At 35.8% G+C, this 15878-nt stretch overlaps 1 non-coding gene across 1 annotated transcript; it reads right to left on the bottom strand.

The window, feature by feature from the left end:
* Positions 1-4190: 4190 nt before the first annotated feature.
* Positions 4191-4297, bottom strand: LOC122107177. The gene has a single exon (XR_006147309.1). It is a non-coding gene; the product is annotated as a U6 spliceosomal RNA (small nuclear RNA).
* Positions 4298-15878: the final 11581 nt, after the last annotated feature.

Here is a 15878-nt window from a genome sequence, read left to right as displayed (position 1 = left end):
CAATTATGTTTATCACAGTATTATTTACCATAGCTAAGATATGGAATCAACCCAGATGCACCTCAGTAGATGAATTGATCACGAAAATGTAACACACACACACACACACACACACACATACACACACACACATACACACCTATATACACATGGAATACTATGCTTCCATCAAAAAGAATAATACCACCTCTTTGTCAGGAAATGGAAGATATTGGAAAAAATCACATTAACTGAAGTAAGCCAGACTTAAAGAAACATATGTCCAATGGGTTCCCTTATTTGTAATAATTAGTTTATATCAAAGATAATCTCATGTATTTTAATTTGACATTTTGTTCTATGTTGAGCATACAACATTATTGCTATCTTATTTGTTATTATTTCTACAAACCGGCAGTTATATTTAAAGAATTATGTTAATCTCATCCATTACTGAAGGAGAACAACTAAAAGAGCAACCCCTACAAGGAAGAACAACTCCTACTTAATTAGCTTCATTCCTATGTAAAGCCAGTGTTGTCCGCTGCATCCTCATATTGTACATTACAACTCTATACTTGGTCATCCTGTATATCTACTATTATCTATATTGTGACATAAATGCCCCAGAAATTCCAGTTTGCTTTACTTTTTGAAAAATTTCTCTGTTGTTTTAGGTTGGTGTGTGTGTGTGTGTGTGTGTGTGTGTGTGTGTGTGTGTGTGTGTTTGGACAAAGATCAGAAGACAACATTTTTCTTTATTTAGAATACATCTTTCAGGTCATTGTAAGTTGTGGCTAACGGGAGAAGTCTCTTGCTAGTTTAGGGATGAAACAAAAATATATTTGTGCATGCACCACAATTGCTTTATTAGTCTGTAGTTGAACACATAACTTTGATTTATATCTTGCTTGTTGTGGATAATGTGAATAACAATGAACTATAGATGTATTTACTAGTTACCCAGAGAGAAATAATCATATGATTGGTGGGTCAGATGATATTTCAACTCTGTATTTCTTTAGAAAACTCCATACTACTTTCTAGAATGAGAATAATAACCGATATTTTAACCACGAGTGTAGAAAATTTCCTTTTCTCCACACTATCACCAACATAATTACGTTTTGAGTTTTTTGAAAAGGCAGGTTTTTATTATGTGCAGTACCCAGACTGGCCTTAGGCTCAAATCCTCTTACTCCAACCTTCCAAATGCTTGGAATTACAAGCCTTTACCACCACACCAAGTTCCTTTGATTTTTTTGATGAGTTATAATAGTTATGAAGTAGTATCATAATAATTTTGAATTGCATTTCTCTAATGACTTCTGTTCACAAAGCATTAATCCAGCATAGAAGTGGTATTAAACACAACTTTGTAAACCCACTGGTGATTTTCAGGGCATTTTGCAAAATATGGCTATTCAGAACTTTTGTTGATTTTTAATCAAGTTCCTTGTTAATCTCATCTTTAATCTCTATATACAAAATCAATAATTAATTCAATATAGTAGAAAGGAAAAAAATTGAGCAACTCCTCACAATTTTCAATTTTCAATAACATGATATTGCTTAAATCATTTTCTGTTTACGCTTGAGACTATATAACTCAATTTATTTAGACCTTTTACAAGGCTCTCTGTATTTTATTTATTTTATGCTGATTGCTCTTTCCAAATCCTGCATGTCTAATTCTCCTTGGTTTCTTGCAGTCTCATGTAGTTCAGGTTTCAAACTGAAGAATAAATTGAAGGAAGCAACCCAAAAATAGAGTTCCTCTCATCTGATGATGCCTCTACAAGAATGAGGAAAGAGTTCATCCTGCTAAGGACCTTTGTATGATAGGATATCAAAAGGAGAATTCATTCTTCTATGTCTTCCCTGCCTTTGCAATTTACCTTAAATGATGTAAAACTCAATATACTGCTCAGTTACTTTTACGTTTTATGAGTTTTGCACATTATCATATGGACTTCACCCCAGTCTACAGCATTCCTTCATTATTCTGTCACTGATAGTTTTACACTATCAAGACATAAGATAACCATTTTGATTTACAGCATGAGAAGTTATCCAGCTGGTTTCCTTGGAAGCACAGCATAGTCAATATATAACATTACTTCTGGTTGCTCACTACATGTAATGATTCCTGTGATATATATCACATTCTGTTTAATATTAAAAAAAAAACTACTGGGTAAACTAAAAGCTCATTCATAGAAGTTTATGCTAAGTATTTCAAAAGTTTTATGTCTCTTAGGTCTTAAAAAATTTGCTGTAATGCTAATGTTATTACCATTTTAGTGTTGAGAAAAATTGTAATTCAAGGCACTAAGTGCATTGCCCAAAGACATATAGTGAGGAAGGAAATGAGTCAAAGTTTCCAAAAGCCTTTCAGCAATACAAAAATGTAGGTAAAATCTCTCCATTCTCTTATACTCTCAATTCAATATTCATATTGTCCAATAAATAATAGCATAAAAAATATTGCCCACGGTAATTGTTTTCTATCACATTTTGTCTTCAACACAGACTGAGTTGGTGACTTTGGGTTATCATGCACAGTGCTGAGATTATAAATTGAGGTCCAAAGAGAGCCAAATTTTTCTGTCCCACAGTTCCAGTATTCTTTTTAAAAAGTACTAAAACTTTTAAATACCATTACTTACTGTCTTTTAAGTATCCCAAAACGTAAACAATTCACATATAGTCACTCCAAAATGCTTTAAAAGTAGGAAATAATAAAACAGGCCCTCCTAAACTAAAGTTTCTTCTACACTTAAAATTATTCCTAAAGCCTTGTACTGGTTTGTCATACCTGTAATCTTGTCTACCCGGCATATCTACAAAGGAGCATGGGATCTGTGAATAGGAGTTGGAAGCCAATTAAGGCAAAAAAAAATCAAAATATTATTTTTCAAAAATTTAAATGAACTAGCAAAGGTCCAGGAATGGAGATGTAGCTCATATAATAGCTCACAAAGCTAGAGAGGAAAGGCCTTGCAAATCCTTGAAGCTCTGAGTTCAAACTCTGGGCATGCCAACATGCACGCACGCACACAAATGCACACGCACACACACGCATACACACGCACACACATACACTTAATCAAAATATCTTCAGGTCAGTATTTTGCATTAATTTCTTGTTTAATGATATTATATGGTTAAAATAATGGAAATAAACTCTTCCATCATTTTTAAACGTTTTTTATTGTAAAAATACTGTACAGAGGGGTTACAGTTACATGAGCAAAGTAATGAGTATATTTCGTATCTAACATTGTTACCTCCCCCTTTGTTTTTCCCCAACTACCTCTCCCTTACACCTCCACAAGTACACACTTCACCCCCCCCCACCCTGCCTAAATTGTAAAGTTAGTATTTCAACATAGTGTCTTGGGCAACTCATTGTTATAATGGGTCACACAGTATCTCTATTTGAGCATTTTGGTTTTTCCCTTTCCCTCTCCAAATTAGAGAAGTGTATATAAAAGATGCAGGTGCATCAACACCAAATACAGTGAAAACAGGGGTTATACCGTGTGGGACGACCAAATTAAAAAAAAAAATCTCATCGTACATTATAAGTGCATTAGAAACAACAGCAAGAAAGGAAAAACACACAATTGTGTCCCTAGCTTGGGTTCATTTAGTTTAACATCACCTTATCTAGTCATATGCACATAGCTTTTGACCCTTTCTGCTTTTCCCAGACATATATAACTTATTGCAAATAAGGGATACCATGGGACCTATGTTTCTTTGGACTTGGCCTATTTCAGTTAATATAAATTTTTCCAAGTCTTTCCATTTTCTAACAAATTGGGCAATGTCATTCTTTCTGATGGATGATAGAATTCCATCACACACACATACACACACACACACACACACACACACACACACACACACACACACACACAATGTTTTCTTGATCCATTAATCTATTGTGGGGCATCGGGGTTGGTTCCATATCTAAGCTATGGTAAATAATGTTGCAATAAACATAGTTGTGCTGGTAGTTTTAGAATGGCCTTGTTAGTGATCATTTGGGTGAATGCACAAAAGTGGGATTGCTGGGTCATAGAGGAGCTCTATGTGTAACCCTTTGAGGAACATCCATACTGCTTTCCAAGTGCGTGAACAAGTTTACACGACCAACAAGAATATAGTAGGGTTCCCTTCTGGTCACATGCCCTCCAGCATCTGTTGTTGTGGAACGCTTCATGAATTTGGGTGTCATCCTTGCGCAGGGGCCATGCTAATCTTCTCTGTATTGTTCCAATTTTAGTGTATGTGCTGCCGAATTGAGCACAGAACATTTTTTATATATAAAGTGAAATTGATTTTTTTAAAGTAGATAATTCAACAAAAAGCAAGTTCAAAAGAATTGTGAAATTTTAGAACCAGATATTTGTTACATAAGCACACATTTAAGAATAAAGTCAAGATTGATATGACAAAAACAAAATGAGTCCAGATGTTTGTTGTTCAAGAGATGTGTAGGAGGAGGAATTCAATTATTCTATACAGGGCACCTCTCATAATGAACACTGCAGCAAGTGTTAAGGTGTGTTAAAAGTTTTAATGTTTTAAATATGTTTAATTTTGGGTACCTGCTTATATATGCCAAAATTAAGACTGTCAGGTCATAAAACTTTTCCATAAAGTATTTAAGATTTATGGTAGCTGACATATATTACTAAGTATGTACATTTCAGAGTTTATAGAAAATTTATTAATGAGAAGTTGCAAAGTCTTTGTGTAAAGAAACAGAGCAAAGAGATAAGACTTTAACTACACAATTTCTGTTGATACTTCAGGGCTTCTTTATATGTTGTTAGCAAGGAACAAATGATTTTATAAGCCATGTATCAGTGATGAGTGAGACATAAAAAGTTATCTTACAGTGTAAACTTAAAGGGTACTCATAGCTTATAAAATTCTTGTTGAACATCATAATCTTAGCCAGTTTTAAATATACAGGAATATGAGCAAATTGTAAAATCTAATATGTAGTATACTTCAAATATTGGAAATACTGGTATTTGGCTTTTATTTTATTAATCATTAATATTTAATTATTGGTTTTCTTTATTTTTTTCATTGTTTTCTTTTTTGCAATATAATACAACTTTTTTAAGTCGTCATTACGAGGTATTTTGAAAATGTTACTGGGATGACCATTTTTTATAGGTGCATGTGAATTCACAGCGATCAAAATTAAGAACAAAATATTGATTAAAAATTTTCTCAATTAGAGTCTGAATCAGGAGTGTTGATAAATGTCCACACATAAAATCTTAGCCTTAAGCTGAAGCAGTGGTTTTACAGAGTTGAGGCCACAAAAGTGAGAGACTGTGTTTTGTTTAGTTTTTTGGTTTGGTTTTTGTTGGTTGTGGGGCTTGAACTCTGGGTCCTGGGTGCCGTCCCTCAGCTGAAGTCGAGTGCTACCACTTGAGCCACAGCATCACATCTGTCTTTTTCTCCTTATATGGTGCTGAGGAATCAAACCAAGGGCCACATGCATGCAAGGCAAGCACTCTAACACTGAGCCACCTTCCAAGAACCGGAGAGAATGTTCTTTTAAAAATCATCTGAACAACATTTACTTTCTGCTTTGGGTTATATAATGAAATACATGAATATCTTTTTATGTTTTTGTGAATTGTCATACTTCTAAATTTATACTAACTTCAGCCATTTCATCCTTTATCAAAGTCATGAAATATCTCTGAGAGTTTGCTTCTGTGAAGACTGTTTTTGCATTTATAATTTCTTCTGAGTAATCTTTAATTTTTATCAAAATTAATTTATATTTTTATATTGATGGATTATTAGACATCAAATACCTTCAAATGTACATGGAGAGTCTAAAGATAGCAGTATGAAGGTTCTCATACAGCTCTTGTTTATCTGTTATGCACTTCCAGTATTATGATATTTCTCTCTCTCTTTCTCTCTCTCTCATTTTCTCTCTTTCTCTTTCATGCTCCATGTCTGCTATTTAGAATTTCTGCTGGTCTACTATTATCTTTCAGGATCCACTGGTTTTGTGGGAACATGATAGGGACCATCAGTTACCTTTGCACTCTTTAAAAGTTATAAGAGTAACGTGATATTATTCTTTGCCATTCTAAATGGCAAAACAACAGATCTAGGAATTCCTTTTCACTTTTATTTCTATTATAATTTTATCTCATAGGCATCCATTTGTGACCTAAAAGTTCTTTTTCTTTTACAAAGAATGTTTTTCTTTTATTATCAGTCAGTAACCAAAACAAAGCTATCCTAGGGAAAGTAGGCTGAAGTTGTTCACAGGGATGAAAAACAAGGTAATGGGGGAAATGAGCACAGATCCTCAGAGCAGTTTATCATGTACACTTTGTGAGAATGGCAATGTGCTGGGAACTCTAGATTAAATCACTGAACAGCTGATATATATACACATATATTTATATATTTATATTTATTTATGTTTGCATATATGTGTGTATATGCCCTTATATATGTACACATGTATGTTACTATACACACAAATATACACATACATATACACATGTATACATGCACACATGGAGAAAGACACATAGATACAGCCAATACAAGTTTCACTAATTGTTGAATATTCCTTAGATGGAATGCTTGGAACCGAATATGTTGAAGATGTCTTTGTCTCTAAGAGTTTTTTTTCCACTCATCTTATCTCCTAAAATTGGTAGTTTTTGCCAGAATCGACTTGCAACATGCCGTACAAGTGATAGCAAATCACTCAGAAATCTCAGTAAGTAAAGGTCTTATGGTGTCTCCTTGCTCCCCATGGAATTCTTGCTCTTGTAGACAGTCTCAAAAACCAAAGCAGAAGAATATCCTGGTAAAAAATAAGGTTATAAGGCTTTAAATGGCATCCTTCCTTGAGCTTTTTTACAAAAGCTACCATCAATTCCTTGAGAGCTTGTTTGGAGGTTCTAGCAGGGGAGCTCAGCTACCCGTATATCCTTGACCTAAGACCGATCCTCCTCTATTGGGGATGGTCGTCCTCCTCGACCGAGTGCACAGTTTCGGGAGGGACACACATGTAGCGGTGAGGGAGGAAGTGGACACCCACCTAGCCAGCCGGAGCAGCCGAATCAACCCCGGCGATAAATGGGGTGACTCTTCTAGGGGTTAAAATATTTAAATCATATAATATGCCTCATCACCAAAATCGATTTAAAGATTTTCTCCTCTTGTTATTAATGTTTGTTTAAGGGTGGAAATTCTGTTTGTCAAAATTTGCCTTGCATATTGTTTGGTATTGCCTACTTTTCTGACATTGACACGTGTTTTTATCATATTGGGCAAAACAATATCACTTTGCCACTGGAATTAAAAAAAAAGCCATATGGTTGGTTTTCATTTTTTTAAAAACTTAAGTGCACCTTAAAACTTTGGTTTAAGTATAAGTGTGTGAACATGTTCAGCATAATCTTATTATAATACATAAAACCTGTGTAAAAAGTTATCTTCTTCTATTTCTTGATACAGATATTTCCTATCAAATGTGCTGTTTGTTAAAAGAAAACATTTTTATCAAGTGTAGTAGTAAAAGGATTGAGACCCAGCTCATCTACTAACCAGCTGTGATGAAAAACACCAGTAAGGAGGTAAGAATTGTCTTAAAATGTTTGTTCCACATATCTGTTTCTGTCCTCAGAAAGTTTGAGTATGTAGGAGATGGTATGAGTATGCCTTAAAAGACAGCTTATGAGTAAAGTTTGTATATAATTATTGGCTGTGATTTAACATTAAAACTAGCATGTTATTCTCTATATCCATCTAAAGTCAAGTGTCTTTAGCCAGTCTGTGTATAATGTTGTAAGTAATTAACCATTCATCCGAGGGATGCAGTCTAGCCAAGATCCTGCCTGAAGCATGCTACCGCCTCCATGGTATACTGGACTCCTGCCTGACTCGATCACACACAGCTGATTCTTGGTAAAAGACTCCTTTAGATTTACAAAAACTAGACTCTTGTGGGACACTCTCTATAAACCTTACCCAGCCTGACCTGAAAAAGCCAGCTATGTTGTTATGCTATTAATACATGTATAGGCCAGGAGAGCCTCTTACACACTTTGGTTATAAGGTTTCCCAGGCAGCCAAGCTATACTCAAACCCTCATCCTAGCTATTGAGTTGTGTCATTGCAGAGTTCTGGCAAATATTTGTTGATCAGTTTTTGACAGGGTGCACATAAGCTCTACTTGTTCCCACTGATCTCATTGTTACTTTGATTGGAAATTATAAAGTGTTTTTGTGGCAAAGATTGCAGTTCAAAGCCAGCCCAGGCAAAAAATCCCTGAGACTCTATTCCTATACAACCAGCAAAGAACCAGGCTGGAAGCTGGCTCAAAAATTAACCATCCAAATGCTAAATGTGGCCCTGTGACTCAAAGTGGTAGGATGCTAGCCTTGAGCAGAAGTGCTCAGGGAAAGTGCTCAGGCCTTGAGTTCAAAGCCCATATCCTAGCCACAAGCAGCTAGATTCCAGGACAAGGCGGAAAAGTATAAGAGGAGATGATGTCACATCAGCCACTTTGTGCCTGTCCTTTCAAAATTAACCAGAGCCAGGAGGTCAATAGAAACAAGTTGAGAAGCTTGTCCATCTAATGTCCATATCTGTCTAACTTCTAACTGGACAAGAATTTACATTCTTGCCTTTGTTACCAGCTATTTATAGGAAATGATCAAAGTCTCTCACCAGGCCCTTTACCTTAACTACTCCAATCCAGCCCTAGTTTCTGACTGGCTATCGGCTCATGATCCAAATGGAACTTTTCTGGTTTGTGCCCTGGGTGTGTTTTCCTATGTAACTCGTATCAACCAGTCAGCCTTTTGCTTGATCTCAGCATTTTCAAGTTTCTCTCTAACAGGATAATAGCCCTGACTCAAGACCTGGGACCACGTCAAGGCCATCCTATTACTGCAGGCAACCAGAGGCTTTGCTTACACTGCCTTGGACCGAGCACACACATGGACCTGAAGACCCCAGCCCCAGTGACTCCTCGACACCCCCATGCCAGCTGAAGGCAGCCAGAAAAGGCCCCCTTTTATACTCCACCTTTTATACTCCATTTTTCAAAATGATTGGAATCTGCTTTGTTCTCATAACTCCATGTTAATCCTCTATCACCCCAGTTCTTTTTATGTATCCAAAGATCCTATATGAAGAACTTGCCTCTCCCCTCTTGGCCCTATCCTTTTATGTATCTGAAGATGGAATATGAAGGATTGACCCCCACCCTGCTATCCTAGGCCCATATAGACTGCAGGCAAAACCCAGGTATATGTGAACTCCTTTGAAGTGCAGGCAGGGCAATCCACCTAACCCAGCTGTAAACATCCCATTGTGGGCCCACACCTTCCTTGAGCTAGGGGCTTTCCATTAACCTCTACCTCCTTGCTCAGACTTCCTATAAAAACCCGATCCTGTCCCAGCTCTCTCACACAACCTCCAAACCTGCTGGAAGGACTGTGCCCCTCGCTGTTCATCAATAAACAGTCCTCACCTGTTGATGATGGAGTTCGGCCTATTTCTTTTCCATTCTCCCTCATTTTCCTAACAAGGGCAGTCTGTTTTCTATGATCAAGAAGAGAGAAAATTAGATAAGCATCCATTTACAGCCTTCTGAATAATTCTGATTCTGCCCACGTCAGTTATCTATCCATACCTATGTCCGAGTGAGAGGATTTTAGAAGAATTTAGTGTTTTAAAAATTAAAATTAAATGTAGAATGAAATTGGTTCCAATGCATCACTTTAAGATATTTAGAAACAACTGAGAAACCTAAAGGTCTATAAGATTTTTTTTATTGGAAGTGAAGGGGTTGTGGAATTTGGTTCTCTATATTTTAAGCAATTTGCAAAAAGAATTGGCAAAATAAAATTTACATTTGCAGCAGACTTGACACATAAATTTTTGTATATTGAAAGAAACACAAGCCATAACAATATGTCAATGCTATCCTCTTATTTATTTCTAAACGTTTATGATTTTTGTCTCTTAATATTAAAACTTCAAATTTGTTTTAATCTTTATCAAGTTGTGCAAAGGGGTTTCGCTTCATCATGTCAGTGTTTAATAGAGTATATGTGCATTTCAATGTACAATACATCTGGAACATTGAAATCTTTCCACTTTTCTTCCTTCCCTTACCCCAACACCACCTATCCCTTCAAGTATCCTACTTATATTCTCACATATGTACATTGAGTGATATGACTGTATTAGTCCACCATTTCCATTAGGGCAGAAGTGCCCTACTCCCTTTAAGCCCAGATCTCCCTTTTAAGACTTGTTTCAACTTCATGGTATTTTGTTAAATTTCTCTGCTTTTGGCATTTGGCTTTGGGCTAACCACATTCTCTCTTCCATGTTTAACCTACATAAATGAGGTTATTTCTCCACATTTCTAATCTCTGAATGGCTGAGATAGGTCTCCTTTACTATGCATCTGTCTTTTTTATCATAATTTGTGATATTAACTCAAAACTGCTTTGCCTTTTGTCAGCAATTGGGCTGTTATAAGAGAATACTTCAAAGTAAGTGGCTTAAAAACAACAGAATTTTATTACCCATATGCTAGAAGCTTAAGCATTGATTATAAAAATGCTTGTTCAAAGTAATTCCTTGTCTTTTGGGGGTCCACTTTCTGGTTCTTCACAATCTATTTGCTGGACATTCATATGGCAGAGTAGTTATATTGGGCTTCTTTTATCAGGATCATTATTGTAATGCCATCTCTGAAAGGTTGATTCAAATGTCACCAGCCGGGGGAATAGAATTTCCACATGTGCATATGAAAGGAGTTACAACGTCCAATACACTTTGCAATTTTTTCTTTAACTCAGTGTAGTGTATCCTTTGGATATTATTTCATAGAAATAATAACTTAAGGACAAGTTTATATCATGTGACTTATGTGAATGATCCTTCATGCAATGGGAATAATTAGAGTGATGGCAAAGTGAAGTATGATTGTTCAGTGGCTCTTGAATCACATCATAGGTAATCATGTAAACGTGGTACAGCCTATCTACGGCCCTTCTGATGTATTTGAACAAGCTCTGATGAGTTAATCGCTTTCAGAAATATTCGATTGAGCCAACAAATACAGATCTCCTTTGATTTAAATCATGGCTTGCTTGTAGGACTCAAACAGACACCAAAATCAGAGGATGCTAAATTCTCTGATAAAATATATAATAAAATTTTTATAATTAATATAGCATGAAGACTGTAATATTAATAGCACTATAAATACTTGTATTCATATTATATAATATATTGACATCCTTTGGTTTAATCAGTTTTTAGAATATTTATAACTAAGTGTAAATGGTATGCAAATAGTTATTTGATGATGTATAGAAAATGAGAAAAAGATTTGCATACATATTACTACAGATGCAAACATATTCACCTGGTTATATATGATCCTTCATTTGTTGGTTTCATTCATGCATAGAGAACATACAAAGAAGTGAAAATTGCAAACTTGAACTTACTAAAGGATTAATTACATGAAGTTTATGTTGGGCTAAATAGATTTTATAAATTAAATTGTTTGTCCCTTCCTTTCTCCCACCCTTCCTTCCTTTGTTCCTTCATTCCCTCCTTCCTTCCTTCCTATTTTCCATCCTTCCTTTCTTCTGTCCTTCCTCCTTCCTTCCCTACATCCCTACCTCTCTCTCTTTCTCTCTTTCCTTCTTCTTTCCTTTCTTGCCTTTTTCTTCTTTCTTTCTTTTTTCCTTTCTCTCTTTCTATTATTCTTCCAATCTTCTTTTCTTTCTTTTACTCAGAATATTTTTTATGTTTATAGAAAAATACGAACTGCTGTACTCTAAGGTGTTATGAGTAATTATAAATATTAACTAGATTGATATTAATTTTAATGACCTATATTATATCTTAAGACATATTGTACTAAAAACAACTTCACAAATGTTGCAAGATATGTAACAAATATTACTGTTCCTGATATTGTTTATTTCTTCAAACTAAAATAAGCATTTAGACATACATATATTGTGTGTGTGTTTGTGTGTTGTTCCTGTGATTTTAACTCAAGACCTGTCCCCTAGTTGTTTTTATTTCCCTCAAGGATATTGCTCTATCATTTGAGCCACAATTCTATTTCTGGCTTTGTGTGTGTGTCTGTGTGTGTGTGCAGGTGTGTGTGGGTGTTGTGATGTGTGTGTGATTAATTGAGATGTGTCTCACAAACTTTCTTGACAAGGCTGGCTTTGAACTCCAGCCTCCTGAGTAGCAAGGATTACAAGCTTAGACACCCATATGTATCACAGATTTCATATATCCAAGAATACAATAAATTTCATATTATTTGAATGCTAGAGGATCAATTTAACAAATAACATAGATATTTATTTAGTTATTAAACCTGAACCTGTACTGTGAAAAAGTTTCAAATTTTTTGAAAAAATATGCACTCAAAGATTTAAATGACAGAATCTTTGGACAAATTGAAATACTCTATTATTCAATAGCAAAAAAGGGATCATTAATCAAATTTCTCATGTAAGCTAAAGGCAATAGGCTCTATCAGGCTGAATGAAGCAATTTTTCATTAAATTAAATATTATCTAATGTGGTCACATGATTTTCTCTTCTTTTTAACCTAAAAGTTTTTGACACAAAAATGTAGCTTCATACATTTTTTGATTATTTAAAAATCTTAGTTACTGGTCATATATTTCTGATATTTGATTACCTAGTCCTTTTATAGAAACAGTGAATTTCATTTATTTTATGTCAACAGTTATTTTTACAAATTGAATCAATCTCAGTATAAGATAACGAAAGCAAGATATTCCATCACTTATCCAATTATTCCTATAGACTTGAATATAAGTTATTTTTGAATGGTAAGAAATTCATATTATACCTACACTCTATAGAATAATTAAGATAAATGATTATTTTTCCTTCAACTTGAAGGAAAGAACCTCATTATAAATAATAAATACTTGAATGGAAATGCTATAAAATTATGAAAAATTCATGTCATTATGAGTTAGATGAAATAGTCATTTTTGAAGATCACAACATGAAAACTCTTGAAGCTTCTGCATCTGCTAAATAAAATGTATTTGCATTCAAAATATTTCATTCATCTCTCCAGTAATGGTATAACCAAATCACTGCTATGCCAAATAGCATCTCTGATATTTAGGAACAGAAGTTATCACAACTCTATAGAAAGATCTACCCACTACACTAGAAATTAAATCTGAAATCATAAAGGATTGTGATTAATAATTAGCTTTCACTACATTGCCATAAAGAGGTGAACCCTTTCAAGTGGGCACAGTTGAAGAGATTAGGTCACTCAGAACTTGAAATCAAAGAGGATGTTAAGATCAACGTCTTTTCTTCCTCTTCCTTCTTTTACTTCTCCTTCTCCTTTTCCATCTCCCTCTCCCTCTTCCTCTCATCCTTTTTCTCCCTTTCCCACTCCCATTCTTCCTCTTCTTTACTTCCTGGCTTCCATGAATACAAAAAGGCCATCACATGTTCCTGAGCAATGAGGATAAGAAATGTAAATTGAAATGTATAAAATCAGAAGCCAAGATAAAACTTTCCTCCTTTTAATTAATTTTATGAAGTATTTTGTCATATTGATAGGAGTCTGACACAGCATGCTCTCATTATTATAAGGGATAATTAATCCACCGAAATTGTCCTAATGAAATGAATGAATTAATATTATATTTGGAGAACCCTACATGAAAATATCAGATACACTTCAATAAGAGGCAAAAAATATGTTCAGATGAATATGGCGGAGGAGAAGCTGGAGGCTAAACAATTTCTGGCATACAAAGCTGTTTTAGTGATCAAGTGAACAGTCCTAGGCTAGAGAACCACACCAAATGTTCCATCAGAGTACAGAGAGTGGCCAGAGAAGGAAAATCAAAGCAAGGAGACAAATCTGAGCACTTGCTGGTAGCCGCAACTGTGGTGGCTGCGGCAGCAGCAGCGGTGGCCATAGCCTCCATACCTATAGCACAGAGAGTCTTGGGAAAAGATGCCAGATGTGGCAGGCAAGCAGATTTTACTCAACACCAGTAAGAACTGAGGAGGAGCAGATATCTTCATCCGGCAGATCGCAGGCCAGACACAGCCCAGGACCAAAGACTCTGGAGTGGGTAGAAGCCTGACATCCTCACTCTAAGGGAGCAGAGGAGGGAAGGCCACCCCTCCCTGACACCACCATCAGAGATCTCCATCTTTGATATTAAAAAAGGACCATTTGAACAGCTATCTCCAACTCAGGCCTTGGAAGAAAACAAGAGTCATTTAGGAGGTCACAGGAACCTGACTTGAACTGCCTGGCTCAGTTCCCCCCAAAGGAAAGTCAACCAGCCCAGGCAAGGAAGCCTCACCATTGGAGGAGTGACTTTCTTCTCTTGGTAAACTGAGCCAGAGGCTGCCCCTCCATACAGCAGCATAGACAATCAATTGAAATTCAGTAATCAAAAACCTGAGAATGTCCCCAGGATGGGCTCTGTGAGTGTCCCAGGAGCTATTCCCTCAGGGAAAAGCTACTGTTTGCTGAAAGACCTCAACTTTACCCAGAACCTAGCCTAAAAACAGCATCTCCAAACTAGAGGAAACAGCCATCTCCCTCTTTCATGATACTCAAAGCAGATCTCCCTCCCACTGAAGTAGAATGGGAGGAGGATCACAAAATCCTGGGTAATGCAGAGCATTTTACTGCCTGCCCAAACTCACTTAAGAAACTAATCAACCCACAGAAAAAACAAACACCACAAGCAGACCAGAGACTCCACCAAGAGATTGGTTATGGACACGGGGGAGATGCAGGATCTTCCAATTCTACCCCCTTCCCCACCCAACTCAAAAAAATCAAAGAACTCTTCTTTGTACCTTTTCTTAATTTTTAATTTTTTTCAAAAATTGTTTTCTATTAATCTTTTCTTCCTTTCATAATTTTTATTATCGATGTGTGTGTGTGTGTGTGTGTGTGTGTGTGTGTGTGTGTGTGTGTGTGTGTGTTTTATCTCTTCTGATCTTTTGGTCCTTTTTATTTTTGTCTTTTCAATTTTTTCTCTTTCTTTTTGGTGAGAATTAATTGCTGTTCTGATCATCCTCAGATATTTACCCATCGTCGATTATTAGACCTTATCCCCCATTGTGTACACACTTCATGCAGCAATTTATTACTCAATTCACAATCTCTTAGGATTAAATTATTTTAAATTATTTTATTTTTATTTTTTGTGAACATACTGTAAAGAGGGGTTAAAATTACATGGACAAGATAATGAGTACATTTCTTATCAAGCATTGCAGACTCCTCCTTTGTTTACCCTTCACATCCCTTCCCAGCCTCCCCCGTGCCCCCACCCAATCTTCCCCCCCACCCCCCGCCCACACAAAAATTGTAAAGTTCGTTTTCGACATGACAACTTGTACTTCTCATTGTTGCAACCGGTCCACCTGTATCCTTAAATGACTTGTTTTTCCCCATCTCCTCCACAAATTATACATTCATCAAATATAGTGAAAGCAGGGGTTATATTGTGGGGGAGGGACATACAAAGAAACAAAGAAATAATCTTATAAATGTGTTAGAAACAAATGCATGAAAGAAAAAAAAATTAAATACATATCTAAGGGTTCATTTTCCTAACATTATATTATCTGACCTTTTCTGCTTGACTCATACATATACTAGATATTGCAAATGAGGGAAACCATGGGACCTATGTGTCTTTGGGCTTGGCTTACTTCACTTAATATAATTTTTTCCAAGCCTTTCCATTTCCTAACAAATGGGGCAATGTCATTCTTTCTGATGGAGGCATAGA

Source organism: Dipodomys spectabilis, unplaced genomic scaffold (genome assembly GCF_019054845.1).
Source record: "Dipodomys spectabilis isolate Male_0828 unplaced genomic scaffold, ASM1905484v1 ptg000047l, whole genome shotgun sequence".
In the NCBI taxonomy this organism is placed as follows: domain Eukaryota; kingdom Metazoa; phylum Chordata; class Mammalia; order Rodentia; family Heteromyidae; genus Dipodomys; species Dipodomys spectabilis.
The sequence above is the reverse complement of the archived record's forward strand: the minus strand, read 5'-3'. Positions and strand labels throughout refer to the sequence as shown.